We start from the raw sequence: 14,415 nt of genomic DNA, 5'->3' as shown, positions 1-14,415 counted from the left end.
CTAACAACTTTCCGCATACATTCTCACCATTGGCTATATATTATACTGGAAATGAGACATTTACACCAGAACATAGAGAAATAGACATTTCTTGGAAAACCAGACGACCTTCCTGATGTTACTAAACTAACTTTATTTGTATATCACCCATTTGATTACAACACCATTTCCAATTTGTAACTGAAGAAAGGTCTACCTTTCAAAAGTGCTTAAATTACGATGTTTTTATTCATTTCTATCAAAACTTCTTGAACCTACATGTTTTTATAGCATCTTCAATGATCTGTACAGTATATTGTCCAAATAAAAAAGCACACACACCTCCAATACTTATTGTGGGTTATAGTCTAAGAGCAGAATTAACTGACTTCTTTCGAAACTGTTCATTATCAAAAGACTGTATGTATTGTATCACAACACATAATGTTATGTTTTTGTCTGTTACAATGCTAACAATATAGGACTGACCTAAACATTATGCAAAGTTGCTTACTTTCTACATAAAATACAGAGTGGGCCATAGCTGAAATTATTTGAATTAACTGTGCATTGGTTTCCATTTCTGTGTGATTGTATCAGGAATAACCAGGGTTACAGGGATTTTATTCACTTCTATTAAGACTTCTTGAACTTGCATGCTTTTCTAACATCATAATTATACTGTTCTCATAACGTCTTTAGTTTTCTACTGATGTACTGCTATTTATTTATACATCAGTTAATGTATCAATATTACAACTTCCTAAGCTTTAGACAGAAGACAGTGGTTCTATGTACAGGCAGTAAAACCATAAAATTAAATTGGGAAAATGCCAAGTTGAAACTTTGAAGAAAATAGAAAACCTAGCATTCAGAGAGGAAAAAACATGTTTGTTCATTATATTACATATTTTTCAGTTTCTCATTTCACTGCACATTGCTAATTTTAGACTGTTTCATTTAAGGCTTTGGAAATTCACAGACAGATCTTTATGGGAAATATTTTTATAGAAATATTGATTATTTGTGCACAATACAGTTATGGCTACTGAAAGATTGACAAATGTCATAAATGAATGTGTCATAAATTTAGAATTATAGTAAAAATTAGTACTTACAGCTCCACATGAGCAGGTGTTTCCCTATTGGACTTACCCCATACACATAGAATATTAATATTATTTATCACTATTAATTTTTATATTTATGAATATTATTCAGCACTATTAAATTTTAGGACTAAAACTTAATCCAGTTGAAACTTATGAGATATTATCAAGTGTTAATAAGCAAAGGTAGCCAACTGATCAATCAGTACATTCTAATAATTATAGGTTCCCGTTTTCTGTGTATTAATTTATGAATATTACATATTTCCAGTCACTTTGCAATATAAAAATTATATACATTTCCTGTTCACATCATGTGATAAATAACAGAATTTCTAGTACACACTAACAGTCTTATGTCAAACTACATTAAAAAATACAAGTCTCTAAATTTAAATTGTAAAGCTTAATATGACAAAAAAGTTCAGGTGGACATTCCATCTTTGAATTTTATATATACATGAGAAAATAAATCAGCAACTGGTCAGTGCAAGGTCAAAACTAAATATAATGATGATAAGTATGAATCATTATAACCCAAAGAGTATTTTAAGACACAGATATTTAAATGTTAGCCCTAAAAATACACAATGTAACTTTTAATTAACAGATTTCTTAACATAATTTTACTAAATATTTGAGGGCTCTCTGTGCTAGATGTCCCTAATTTAGACTAGAGGGAAGGTAGCTAGTCATCACTCAGTTCATAATAAAGGAATTTATTTTCAGAAAGTATAAATTTAGCTTATGAATTTTTTTCAGTAATCCTGATGCACAGTAAATTATACAGAGATGAAATTAAATACATATTATGTTAAAATATATTACAGGAAATAATATATTTTTTTCACTTGCCAAATGCATAAGATTCTCTTGTATTATTACTGAATCTTTTCTGTTTTAAAATAAAATCCACAATTTGGCTGGGTTAAAGAAATCTTCTTTCCTCACTGGAACATCAAATCTTTAACGAGACCAGTGAAAATAACTTTTACACAAATATGAACCATACATGAACAAAATACTTTTAAAGTTACAAACCTCTTTTATCTGTTAGAGCAACAAATCACATTTACAATGTAATTAACTATTAGAGTTCCTTAAGATGTATAACACATTGAATAATGATGCACTACATTTATTAATAGATACAGATGTAGTGATATGACAATACTCTTTTCTTACTGGAAACCTGAACTGGGCGAGTAAAGGATGTTATGAATTATGTTATTAATCTTATTCTGATGTAACATTACATGCACTATTATATAGATCTTACTTGTCAATCTAAAATCTTTAATATAGAAGCTGATGAACCATACAGGTTTAGTAATAAAGACAAATCCTTTGTTACACCTAAAATCCTTTCTAACTAACTTTACAGATTACACAACATTATAACTACCATCCAAGTTATTAGTTTCTTGAAGTAAATTGTGATTTATTACTCTGTAATTTTTTTTAAAATCATAAAGGGCAAGTAATATCAAAAGTACCATTACTGACTGACTCGTGTTCACTTGTGAAAACCAAAAACTCATCATGAAGCAAAACATTAAACCACAATGTACATTCATGAACATCTCATGTATCACATCATTCATAATGACAACATGAGCTATATGTTCCCTGAGTTATTTATAACTTGTGTGGTGGGTGTATTCATGTTGACATAGATCAAGGGCAACAAAACTATATACACCACTGGCCATAATCTTAAGATTATGTTGAGAGAGATCTTGCTTTTGCAGCTCGACAATTCTGCCACGTTCAAATTCTGTCAACTTTTTAGTCTTTGCCATGTTTTTACCCAATGTAACACAGGAGATATCAGTGGGAGGAGTTGACAAAGATAATGCTTGAACACAAATGACTAAATTTTGTGACGTGTTTACCAGTTAACGCTTTGTTTCAGTATGGTCTTAAACTTTCGACCAGCTAGTATTTAGGCTAATTTTAGAATGTTCACATTTTCCCTATTAAATGCTAAAAGGTTTTTTATTTTTATTTTCCCTTTTATTATTTTCATCTTTCGAAGCTCTACGCAAATAAGTGGTTGAGTCGAACAATGCAAAATGCATATTCTTTCGTTATGTTCATTGGCCTAAGATTTTGGCCAGCAGTTTAATTACATATACATGAATGTAGACTGTTACATACTTAAAAACTATTTAAGTTAAATGATTGCTATTTTCTGTTACAATCTGCAGTCATTTTAAAAAGAAAGAAAAAATGATAAATCAGATTTGTATTTTTGTTGTGTGGCTTACAAGGTTTGTCAAATTGGCTGGATTCACAAAGTTAGAAGTAAAGAAAATCAAACTATAAAGTTTTACTGAAAATAATATGTTTGACATTTCCCTAGTAGATTCTGGACATTATACAAATGATACCTGAAGCTTTTCACAGAAATAACAATATTTTGTTTTTCACATCCATTCATGAACAAATCTTCAGTATTTGTAGTATATTTTTAAAAAATGTTATTTTTTGTGTACAAAAGATTTGAGATGTTTACTGAAAGCTTGCAAAATTTTGTGAATATGTGCAAAACATATTAGAACGTACAGTATGGAAACTCTGGAGTTATTACTTTGTGATTGCAGCCATTTTTTCCTGAGGTACACTTAAGAAATTTGTGAGTAGCTCATGCACATTATGTAGTTCATTAAAATAATGTGAGCTACATGTTTACCAAGTGATTTACGACCTATTTGGTAGGCATATTAGTTAAACATAGTTCAGAGGGCAATAAAACTGTTACAATAAAAGCTATTTGGAATAAACAAATGTAGTTTCATGTTACAATCTGAAGTCATTACAGAAAAAAAAGAAGATAATTTTGATTTATTTTAATGGTTACAAGATTGGTCATATTGACAAACCTCATACAGAGTTTGGATAGATTAATACAAAATACAGTCTAATTTTACTGACTAAAATGTTTCAAGTTTATTTATGATGTTTAAATTTAAATTTCAGATGATTTAAGTGTTTTTAATCTACATGAAAATCACTTTGCACCCACAGTGGTCAATTTTCTGATTCCACATATTCACAGACTCTTGCAGTGAAAGAGACTTTATTATAAATAATGTTTTTCTCAACAAATGATTTAATGATCATTCACAGTTGATGAGATTTTTATGAAGATATACAAAACGTATTAGAAATTATTGTGGTGAAACTACAAAGATAAATTTGGGGTCACAAACTTGGTTGATTCAACCAAGACCATAGAGAAAAGAAATAATGGTAATGGTTTGACTCACTATCTGTTGATTATGGGTTCAAATCCCTGTCCCCAAACATGTTCATACTTTTACCCATTGGGATGTTGTAACATTAAAATCCATTACACTCTTTGTTGATAAAAAGAGTAATTAAAGAGTGGGTAGTAGGTGGTACTAACAAGCTGTCTTTTCTTTGGTATGTCATTGCTAAATTAGGGATGGCAAATGCAGTAAGCCCTTAAGTTGCTTTGGCCAAAATACAAAACTAACCAAACAAACAAAATATTAAAACACTAAATGTACAGAATATCACCTGACCAAAAATCACAAAGATTTACAGCAAATAAAATCCAAAAAACCTAAACATGTGTACTTACAAGTATTCTCTAGCTCTTCTATATTCAGTTGTAAACTGTTGCCTCTTTGATATTTAGGAGGCAAAGAGGTTTGAAATTGTATGGCAAACACCACTTATACCTCTTTATAATTGTTTATCATCACACCTTGAATACTGAAATTCTGGTACCTAAAAGAAATACAAAATTAAATTTTTTAAACTGGTGTATGATTTTAGAAATCCTGAACTCCTCAGAAATACATGCAAAATGTATAACAAATTTATCACAGCATAATTTATAACCAGTGGAAAATCTGTTGAAAAACTGAAACTATTCTTCAAAAGAGAGAGAAAGAAAGGAAGGAAAATATAATATCACAATAATTTATGTTTGAAGCAAGATATACCCAGTTTGTCATTGAGAAAATATCTCATTGTCTCTGACTCTCTTATTAGCTAAGTTTATCAATTATCTGTAAGATCATAAAGGATGAATCATACTTTAATCAATCATTTGTATTCTGGCTTCCTTTTGGTTATAAATTTAATAAGACCTTGCCTCAGAAAAATGTATTAGCAATTTGTAAATTTGAGCAAGTTGAAGGTGGGTGTGGCAAGAGGTTCTTGGATTTTCATTGGTTGCTCTGTAGTTCCATATGATTGAAGGATATAAGATAAAGATTTAGAAGATTAATGACATTTTACATAACATTTCATAGTTTAAGGGGAAAGTTCAAAAGAGGAAATAACTGAAGAACAAATATTCAAATTCTCACACCAGGGTAATTTAAAATTGATTTTAAATATTTTCTTATATTACTAAGAACTTAAAATTTATATAATATTGAAATCTGCATTATCATCTATGGTTTGTTGTCAAGTTTGTTCGTACATCATGGTAGTTAAGTGGTTCAATTATATTTTGAATGTAACTTGCTAAAACATCATGACACGTCAGTTTAACCAGCCTGTGTGCTAAGAGTTCGTACATCCCAACTGTCTTGTTTGAATTGTGAAAGGTGTCAACCAACGTACTCATAAAGTACAAATATAAAGCCCTTAAATACAAACTGATTAATAAGTGCACTGCAAGTGATTCCAGTGCCAGCAGTAAGCCAAAAAACTGCAAGAAAAGCCATCTCAGTAACAACAAAACTGGAAACCATCAAGAAGTTTGATGAAAGCCAGAGACTTGCAATAAATTCCAAAGCATTTAAGTTCTCATCATCAACTACAGTGACTATCAAGAAAGAAAAACTTATCTAAAGTGCTAAGTCTTCCATACCTGCATCTGTTAAGTTACTAAATCGGTATTGCCTTAAGATAATGGATAGCAAAGGCTGACTTGACAGATTAAAAAAAAAAAGAGCATAACTTACACAGCCTAAAGGCAGCAAGTACTGATATGGAAGCAACATCAATGTACCAACCAGTTTTAAAAGATATTACTGAACAAAGAGGATATATGACCCATCAAGCTTTTGAACATTTGAGACACTAATCTATATTGGAAGAAGATGCCAGACAGAACAGGTTTAAACAACAAAAACAATTTTTGAGGATTGGTTTACAACTTTTTATGCCCTGCAGTAGAGAGATGTTTCTCCATGGAAAATGCTTCCCATAAAGTACTAGTGGTTGATGACAACTCACCAAATCACCCTAATAACCTAATTTACATATCAACAAACATTTCTGTGGAGTTTCTTCCTCCAAACACCAGTTGTTTGATCCAACCAATAAATCAATATGTCATAGCCTCTTTTAAAGCATATTACTTTTGACAAATCTTCAGATAAATGATCAGGGGCAGTGGACAGCAACAAAAACACCTAGATCAGAGGTTTCTGGAAACCATTCAACATCAAGAATGTAAAGAGGTTACTACCTCAAATACGAATGCAGTTTGGAAAAAACACTGGCTAGAATGTGTACACAATTTTCAACCTCTTGTTAAAAAAAATCACATCATTAGCACATCAGTTTGGATTTTAATGGAATTGAAGAGCAACTCATCAATGACTTACCTAAATCATACTATAAACCAATGACCAATGAAGAACTGATAAAACACTGACACCATATTTTTTCAACATTATTAGAAATCCAATAATCTTTTTTGCTGCCAATAACATGAGTAACAGTTTTACAGAATAATAAAACTTTTTTTCAAATCTTTCACACATCATGCAACAGATGTACTGTATTGCATTTGTTCTGATGCCTATGTTTGTTTCAATTTTATGCTTGTAGTGTACATTGTTGGATGTGTAAGTGCAAGTCCCAGCTGTTTTCTGACTTTGCAGAAGATTATTGAGAGTAAAAATCAACAATATTTGTTTTATAAAAATGCTTACACATCTTTGAAAATGGTTTAACATTCAAGAATATCTCCTTAAACGATATAAATTGATGCACCAAAAGGAAGAACATTTTTTTTTTATCATTACAATCAGTGTACTACAAGCCACAGAAGCAAAAATTGTGATTAATGCTTATTAATCAGAAAACTATAGAATTTGATCAGGAATGTTTATAGATATTGAACATCACAACCTGTTTAACTTCAGTGAATTAAGTTATGGCATCAGTATATCTACAAGGACACTAAATATCTTTTGTGTGTGTCAATCTTGTTCACAAATGTCAAATTTAATACATATCAACATTTAATTAACATTTAAATTTAAATTTCCAGCTGTTTGAAATTGTAGTACATTATGTACGTTACATAATAAATTGCAGTACATTATGTACGTAACATAATAAATTGGAGACTGATCTGAGATAAATTATAATACATAACAATCAACAATATAATTTATCTAAAATTAATTTTAAGGTAATAATGAATCACTGTGATATTGCAGCCACAATTAGCTTTACTTCTCTTTAATATTTTACTATATATAATTAAAGCATGTTCTTTGCATGGTGTATTATTACAGTATTAACAGTAATTTTGTCACAGTAAATGTATTTACCATTAGTATTACATCTTGTTCTTAGTCATAATAATAATAATGATGTTAGCTTTCCAGCTACTTCTTACAGTTTGACTTTATTCATTACTTCCTATACTTACACATTACATCAATAAAGATATAATCAAACATACATGTACAGCCACAGTGAAGTAATGTTCTTGTTATCAGAGTATTTTTATTTGAAACTATGTTCTGCAATAAAGAAATAGTTGTTGCTTAAACTTTAGTTATTTTACTAATTTATTGAATCTTGAATGCACAAAGTGGAAAATTGTTTTATGGATTTTTGTGGTACCAGTACTCGTGAGTTTGTTTTATTTACATTGCTAGCTTATTATATGGAATTAAGTCTATCATAAATCACCTAAGCTAATTATTATCATGGGGAATTACAGCCAAGAATATTACTAACAAACAACAATACTCAACTGATGACAAAAAAAGAAAAAAAGATTACAAGCAAAAATGTAAAACTGTATATTTAATAAGCAATATTTATTACTGAGTTGATTTTCATCTGTTCCATGCGAACAGCTGCCCTGTATCAGACATTCAAATTAATTACATTATGGTCTTGACTTTGATGTAGCCTTCTGTTAAAATATTGTATCACAACAATAGAATTTTTATCACACCAACTCCACATTGTACTGTTGACATCTTCCTATCATCCCTTCCTTGTAAACAGTGATGATGTAACATTGAATAAGTTCCCACCAGTGGAATGTATTATGTTACATAGCAATTAGGGATGGTACAAGGAGTGACAGTGGTCTTTAGAATAATGTTGACTCTTTTTCTCATTATCATATATATATACCATATGTTTCAGCAAGAAAAAAACATGAAGCCAAGCTTATCATTTGACACATCACTTCTCAGCAAATTAGAGCAGTTTACTGGAAATCAGCTCCTCTCATCAGTAACCCCAGAAAAGAGCAAAGTAGAAAACTAAACTCCTTGTAGTAGGGGACTGTAATTTATATGATTGAATTTTCCTTTATTCACCACAGTACACCTACATTTGTAAAGATATTTAAAGAATATGGGTGGTATTTAGCACTAGTTGCTTCAGAATGAATGAAAGTCATTGCAGTACAAAAAAATAATGCTTAATAATGAGTTATCTCCTTCGTAATTTACTTTTCAAGTGAATGTTAAGTATCAGGTTCCACTTTGTAAAAGATGATATAAATAGGTTTCTGCTATAATTTAGAGAATGTAAAGAATGAGAGTTATTATCACTAATACAGATGGTTAATCACACTTTAAAAGAAAGATCTGCATGCTAATGATCTAGTATGATGTGACAGCTTTGAGTTACTGCACTGTACGTAAAATGATTAACTTCTATACATTCGGTTTATGGTCTATGGTCCTTTGACAATATTAAATGTCATGAATATACTTACAGAATAGACTCAAGAATGTTTGTCAAAGCCCTTTACGAAGAAGAATGTTAATACGGAATGTTTATAATGACAACACAGTTTAAATAATTTGACAGTGCAATACAGCTGTGAAAGGATTTACTGAATACACTCAAGAAATACATCACAGTCCTCTGTGAGGAAAGATGTTTATGCAGAATATTTAGAAGAGCAAAATAATTTAAAACCATTTAAGAGCCATGAAAGAATTTGGAAGAATACATTCAAAAACAGCAGTAAGCTTCAAAACCACATCCCAAATAAGTGCAGAGCAAACTTAAAAATTTGACTTAGGAAAATGTACCCTTCTACTCTAAAGATAATAAACAAGGATATGAAGTTCATGAAAGTTTAAAAGCATTCAGCCATACCATGAAATCAATGTCTAATTACACGCAAAAGATGCAGCAATGCTAGAATTAAAGCAATTCCATTCAACAACAACACCCATTATATTCTTTAATTCAGAACCAATAATTACCAGCCAATGTCCACAGGTTCATCTGTTATTAATAAAAGCTTTCTACTTGTCAAAAATAAATTATATACAAACAAACTTAGCACAGATATTACATTTAGAGTTTAAATCTCAAAACTATCCATATCTTACACCACAGCTTTATAGTGTATTACATAACTTAGGTGGCAAGTAGTAATTGATTCAGCATTATAAAGATTGTATAAAGTGTTGTCATAACAGTAAAGAAAGAACTGACAACATTTCAGTTATTTGAAACACTTCTCAAATATATTAATTTAAATATATTTATTTTATATTATAGATTCCAAATTAAAGTATGTAAAAACAAGATTTTAAATCCATCCTTTGTGTGTAACATTTCTGTGCCAACACAAACATTTTTTCAACACAAGGATTTATCAACTAGAATGGATGTGATGGTAGAGAAAAAAAAAACAATCCTTTCAGGATCCTTGATATGTTAAAATTATGTCTTCAGAAATGACTGTAAATGCTCAGAATTTATTTGCATTTTACTTTACTAAATCCAAAAATGAGAAAATCAAAAGCTGATCTCTTCTTAACACCCTTAGCAGCCTTCCAGTGCAATCACAAGATCAAATTAAAGAATTACTTCAAGTGGTGGATTGATAACATGTAGTGTCACACAGCTGTTGAACATCATTTAAGAAAGAACATCATACTGTGTTTTATGGTCATGCAAAGGAAACATACTTAACACATTCCACCAGACAAAAAGGGAAATCCATGAATATACAAAGAAATAAATGTATCACAATTAAATACAGTAATAGTATAATAACTTCAGCTCTGATTAATAATATCAGTGAAGCTGTGTTTTGCTTGGGAGGTACAAACGATAACAAGCCATTAATGAAGATACTTTTTTAATCACATCATAAATATACTTAACTTATGTAAATTAATTAATTGATTTGATATTTTTTAGTTCAAACTTGCATACAGTTGAAGCAGTAAGACAATTTGAAGTAGAATATACAAAGTTCAAAAAGAATAATTACATAAATATTTGGTTATAATTAATATAGTATAAGCTTTTAACATAATTCTCAATACTGGTAAAAAATTCCATTACATTTTCATCAGTCTATCATTATAAGCTAACATATCTTTACAAAACAATGAACAAATACTCCATGTAAACTATATAACAAGCTATTACTAAATCATCTTACCTCCTTCATCGGCATTTTCATATTTATTATTTCAGCATATCGGGTTAAAACTTCCCATGGACCATGAATTTTCACAAAGTTTACATCAACTGTGCACTATTGAAACATAAAAATATAAGATGTAACCTTACTGAAGTTTTCTTATTATCTATTCTCAATACAAATGGTATTGAGTAAAAATATAAATACATATATAATTTAAAACATATTTCACACAATTCAAAAAGTTTGAAAATTTTATGATAATAGTCCAAAAATATGTTTTTTAGTAAATTAAATTTTAGTAAATAACTTTTTTTCATATTTTAACACTCTTACCACGAGCTCAGTAAAATCAACTTTGTTTGTGACCCCAAACTGATCTTTAGTTTTCATACTGTGATTTAATGTTTTTGTGTATCTTTGAAATTTCCCAAGTTTTCAGAAAACATTACAAGATTTTTGTATACAAACACCAGAAAGAAATCAAAGTATTGACTGCTCCAAGTGTAAAGTGATTCTTACATAAGATAAAAAATAATTTCCTTCATCTGAAAATGATCAAATTTCATTTGTATAATCTCCAAAACTTCTTAAATAAATATCAAAAGTTTTCTCAGTAAAGCTTCATATTTTATCTTCTGTTTTCTCTACCCTAATTCTCTATGCATTTGTTCAGTCTGACACTCCTCATAACCACCATGATACAAAAAGGAAACAAATCAAAATTACCATTATGTTCTTTCCATAATGACTGCAAATTGTAACAAGAAACTACGATTTCATCATAAGTACCTTAATTATTGTAATAATATAATTTCTACTAAAATATTTTGTTTTCTTGCTCTTTGAACTGTGTCTAACTAATAATCCAACAACAAAAGTTGCAAATCCCATGACAATGTGTATCATATATTACATGATGCAACTCATGAACTGCTCACAAGCATACCTTGTGAAGCATTTGTAGTACTATTGTACTACAACATAATTAAGTAGTATCTTACTTAATTAAACCTTCTTCAATTTAACAAGTTTCTACTTTTTTCATTTTATTTACTTTCATTTTAAAGAATAAAAAATAGATGTGAAAAACAAGAAATTACAGTACTTCACTGGATCTTCAATTTTTTTGTTTTCGACAAAATTTAAGCCTAATGTTTTGAATTGGTAGTACAAACAGATTAAAAATTTTTGATTTGTTTAATTAATGCACTTACATAGACAAAATAATAAAACATGGAAAACACACAATGTCCTACAACTATCACAATTTCTCTGGCTTTCCACCTACGATATAAAACTTCAGCTAAACTCATCAAAATGTTTCACACAGAAATAATCTTTGAACTGGAGAGAAAATAAACAATTCTCTGTAGAAAAAAAGATGTAATATAATATATAATTTGTTAGATTAAATCTTTGATTTTTTATTGCATATAAATAAATATAGTTTATGACATCAGAAAGAACTAATGGTAATTTGTGAAAGAAAGAATGTGAGAGGCAAGTGTGGTAAGTGAGTCTGATTTTCTTATTTATGACTCTGTAAACTAATTATATTGAAGGCTTTAAAAATATGCTTTGCTTGAGCAATAACTATGTCACAACAAATAATTTATACCACATCTTCTACTTTTAGGAGAAAAAAATAAATATGAGAAGAGACAAGAACTAGAGGGTAAATTACACAATTTTCATACTATGGGAGTTTGAAGATTTTTTAAAAGTATTTCCTTATAAAATTAAGAATTCAAAACTTATGTAACATTAATATTTTAATTATTAAACATGTTTTGATGTCACGTTTATTCATATACAATGACATTAAAGTGAGATAGTTACACTTTAAACATAACTGAAAACGTGACATAAGCCCTATTACCTATCCTCAGCATGAGGATTAACCAATTTACCACATGCTGCATTTCATTTATTTTTAACTCATTTTGAAACAGCCCATCAAAGGTCTCAAAAGGAGAAAAGTTGGTTGGTTGGTTGGTTGATTTAGTGCGTTATGGTACAAAGCAGCTAGGCTATCAGCACCAAACGTCCGGTAAAAAGGTAAAAATAAATTGAATGTAGTAAAATACATAAAAGAAAACGAAGGAAAAACAAAACAGCATTGAAAAACAGAAAATGCATAAAACCAAAGTTAAAACCTAGTTTACAATGTTAAGAGAAAAAAACAGAGTAAGAGAAGTCGTGAAGGACTTTCTCTAGCATAACGGTAATGATCACAACCCGCCAGGAAGACTAACAGGTAAGTAAAAGAACCACCGTCAGTCACCTGAAGTTGGCCTTTCTAGTCCTGGTTCCGGGTTATGTGTCATAACAGCCATTATCAAAAGGTAAAGTAATAAAAGTTTTAAAAGACATGTCGTAAAATCGTAATAATAATTAGCCAAATGTCCAGTAATAAGTTAAAAGTAAAGTAAATGTAGTAAAATTCATAAAAGGAAATGAAGGTAAAAACAAAACAGCAATTAAAAACATAAATGGCATAAAACCAATGTTGACATCCAGTCTACAAAGTTGTAAAGGACTTTCTTTGGCACAATGGTAATGATCATAACCCACCAGGAAGACTAACAGGTACGTACAAGAACCACTGTCAGTCACCTGGAGTTGGCCTTTCCAGTCCTGGTTCCAGGTTATGTGACATTATGGCCAGTATCAAAAGGTAAAGTAATAAAAGTGCTAAAACACATGCAGCAAAATTGTAATAACAACTCGCCAGGACGACTTACGGGTAGTTCAAACAGCAACGTTACTCACCTGAAGTTGGTCTTTCCAGTCCTTTTGTCGAGCTATTGAATGTTATGGCCATTTTCCAATTTCAAATTGAACTAGAGAGATTGAGACTCTTAAAAGGGAGCCACAATTAAAAAGGTGTAATGAATAAATATCAAACACTTAAATGACATTATAAAGATTAATAGCCATTAAAAAAACTAAAAACTTTATCAAGGTGGACAGAGTCACCGTCACCAATAACACTGTCTAATGTTGCAGACAAACCTTGGGACGGAACATGTTTAAAATAGTGCCGTCGTTGAAAGTCATAATGATGACAAGAAAGTAAAATGTGTCTTAAAGTGATTTGAGTGTTACACAAACTACACACTACTCTATCAAGAGAAGCAGGAGAGAGATAGCGATGCATGTCATAGTGTACATTATCAGGTCCAATAGATGTACTGCCTGACCGATGATGGGCCATTTTCAGTTCCACCAGTGTAAAGGGACAATTATAGTAAAAAAGACAGTTCGAAAGGAAAGAGATGAACGCTCTGCCCGAGTCTTGATGGCCAAGAAGGTGGAGGAACAAGCACAAGTGCTAGATATCCGGCAAAAGCTTTCTCCTAGAGTATCAGCGATGCTCTGGATATCAGCTACCTCTTGGCCATCAGAGAGTAATATGGAGAGGGGGACAGAATTGTAGTGCCCACTGACCTTTCAAATACTGTCCCATATGACCTTGGAACTGGTGGTAGAAGATATGCTAGTTGTGAACTTAATCCAAGATTCCTTCTGGCTTTGACGTCTTACCCACCTAGCATGTGCACGGGCCCGTTGGAAAGCGATGCAGTTCGAAAGCGTGGGATGTCTACAGAAAGTATCCCAGGCTTGTTTTTGAGCCTTCTGTGCCAATTGGCAAGCAGGATTCCACCACAGACGAGA

At 30.6% G+C, this 14,415-nt stretch overlaps 1 long non-coding RNA gene across 1 annotated transcript; it reads right to left on the bottom strand.

Moving 5' to 3' along the window:
• Positions 1–1,942: 1,942 nt before the first annotated feature.
• LOC143239846 (uncharacterized) lies at positions 1,943–12,125 on the bottom strand. Its single transcript, XR_013021403.1, has 4 exons — positions 11,952–12,125; positions 10,753–10,848; positions 4,699–4,847; positions 1,943–2,052 (listed from the first exon to the last, which is right to left on the bottom strand). It is a non-coding gene; the product is annotated as an uncharacterized LOC143239846 (long non-coding RNA).
• Between the last annotated feature and the right edge of the window lie 2,290 nt (positions 12,126–14,415).

Source organism: Tachypleus tridentatus, chromosome 13, assembly GCF_004210375.1.
Source record: "Tachypleus tridentatus isolate NWPU-2018 chromosome 13, ASM421037v1, whole genome shotgun sequence".
In the NCBI taxonomy this organism is placed as follows: Eukaryota; Metazoa; Arthropoda; class Merostomata; order Xiphosura; family Limulidae; genus Tachypleus; species Tachypleus tridentatus.
This window is presented reverse-complemented; position numbering and strand designations above follow the sequence as displayed.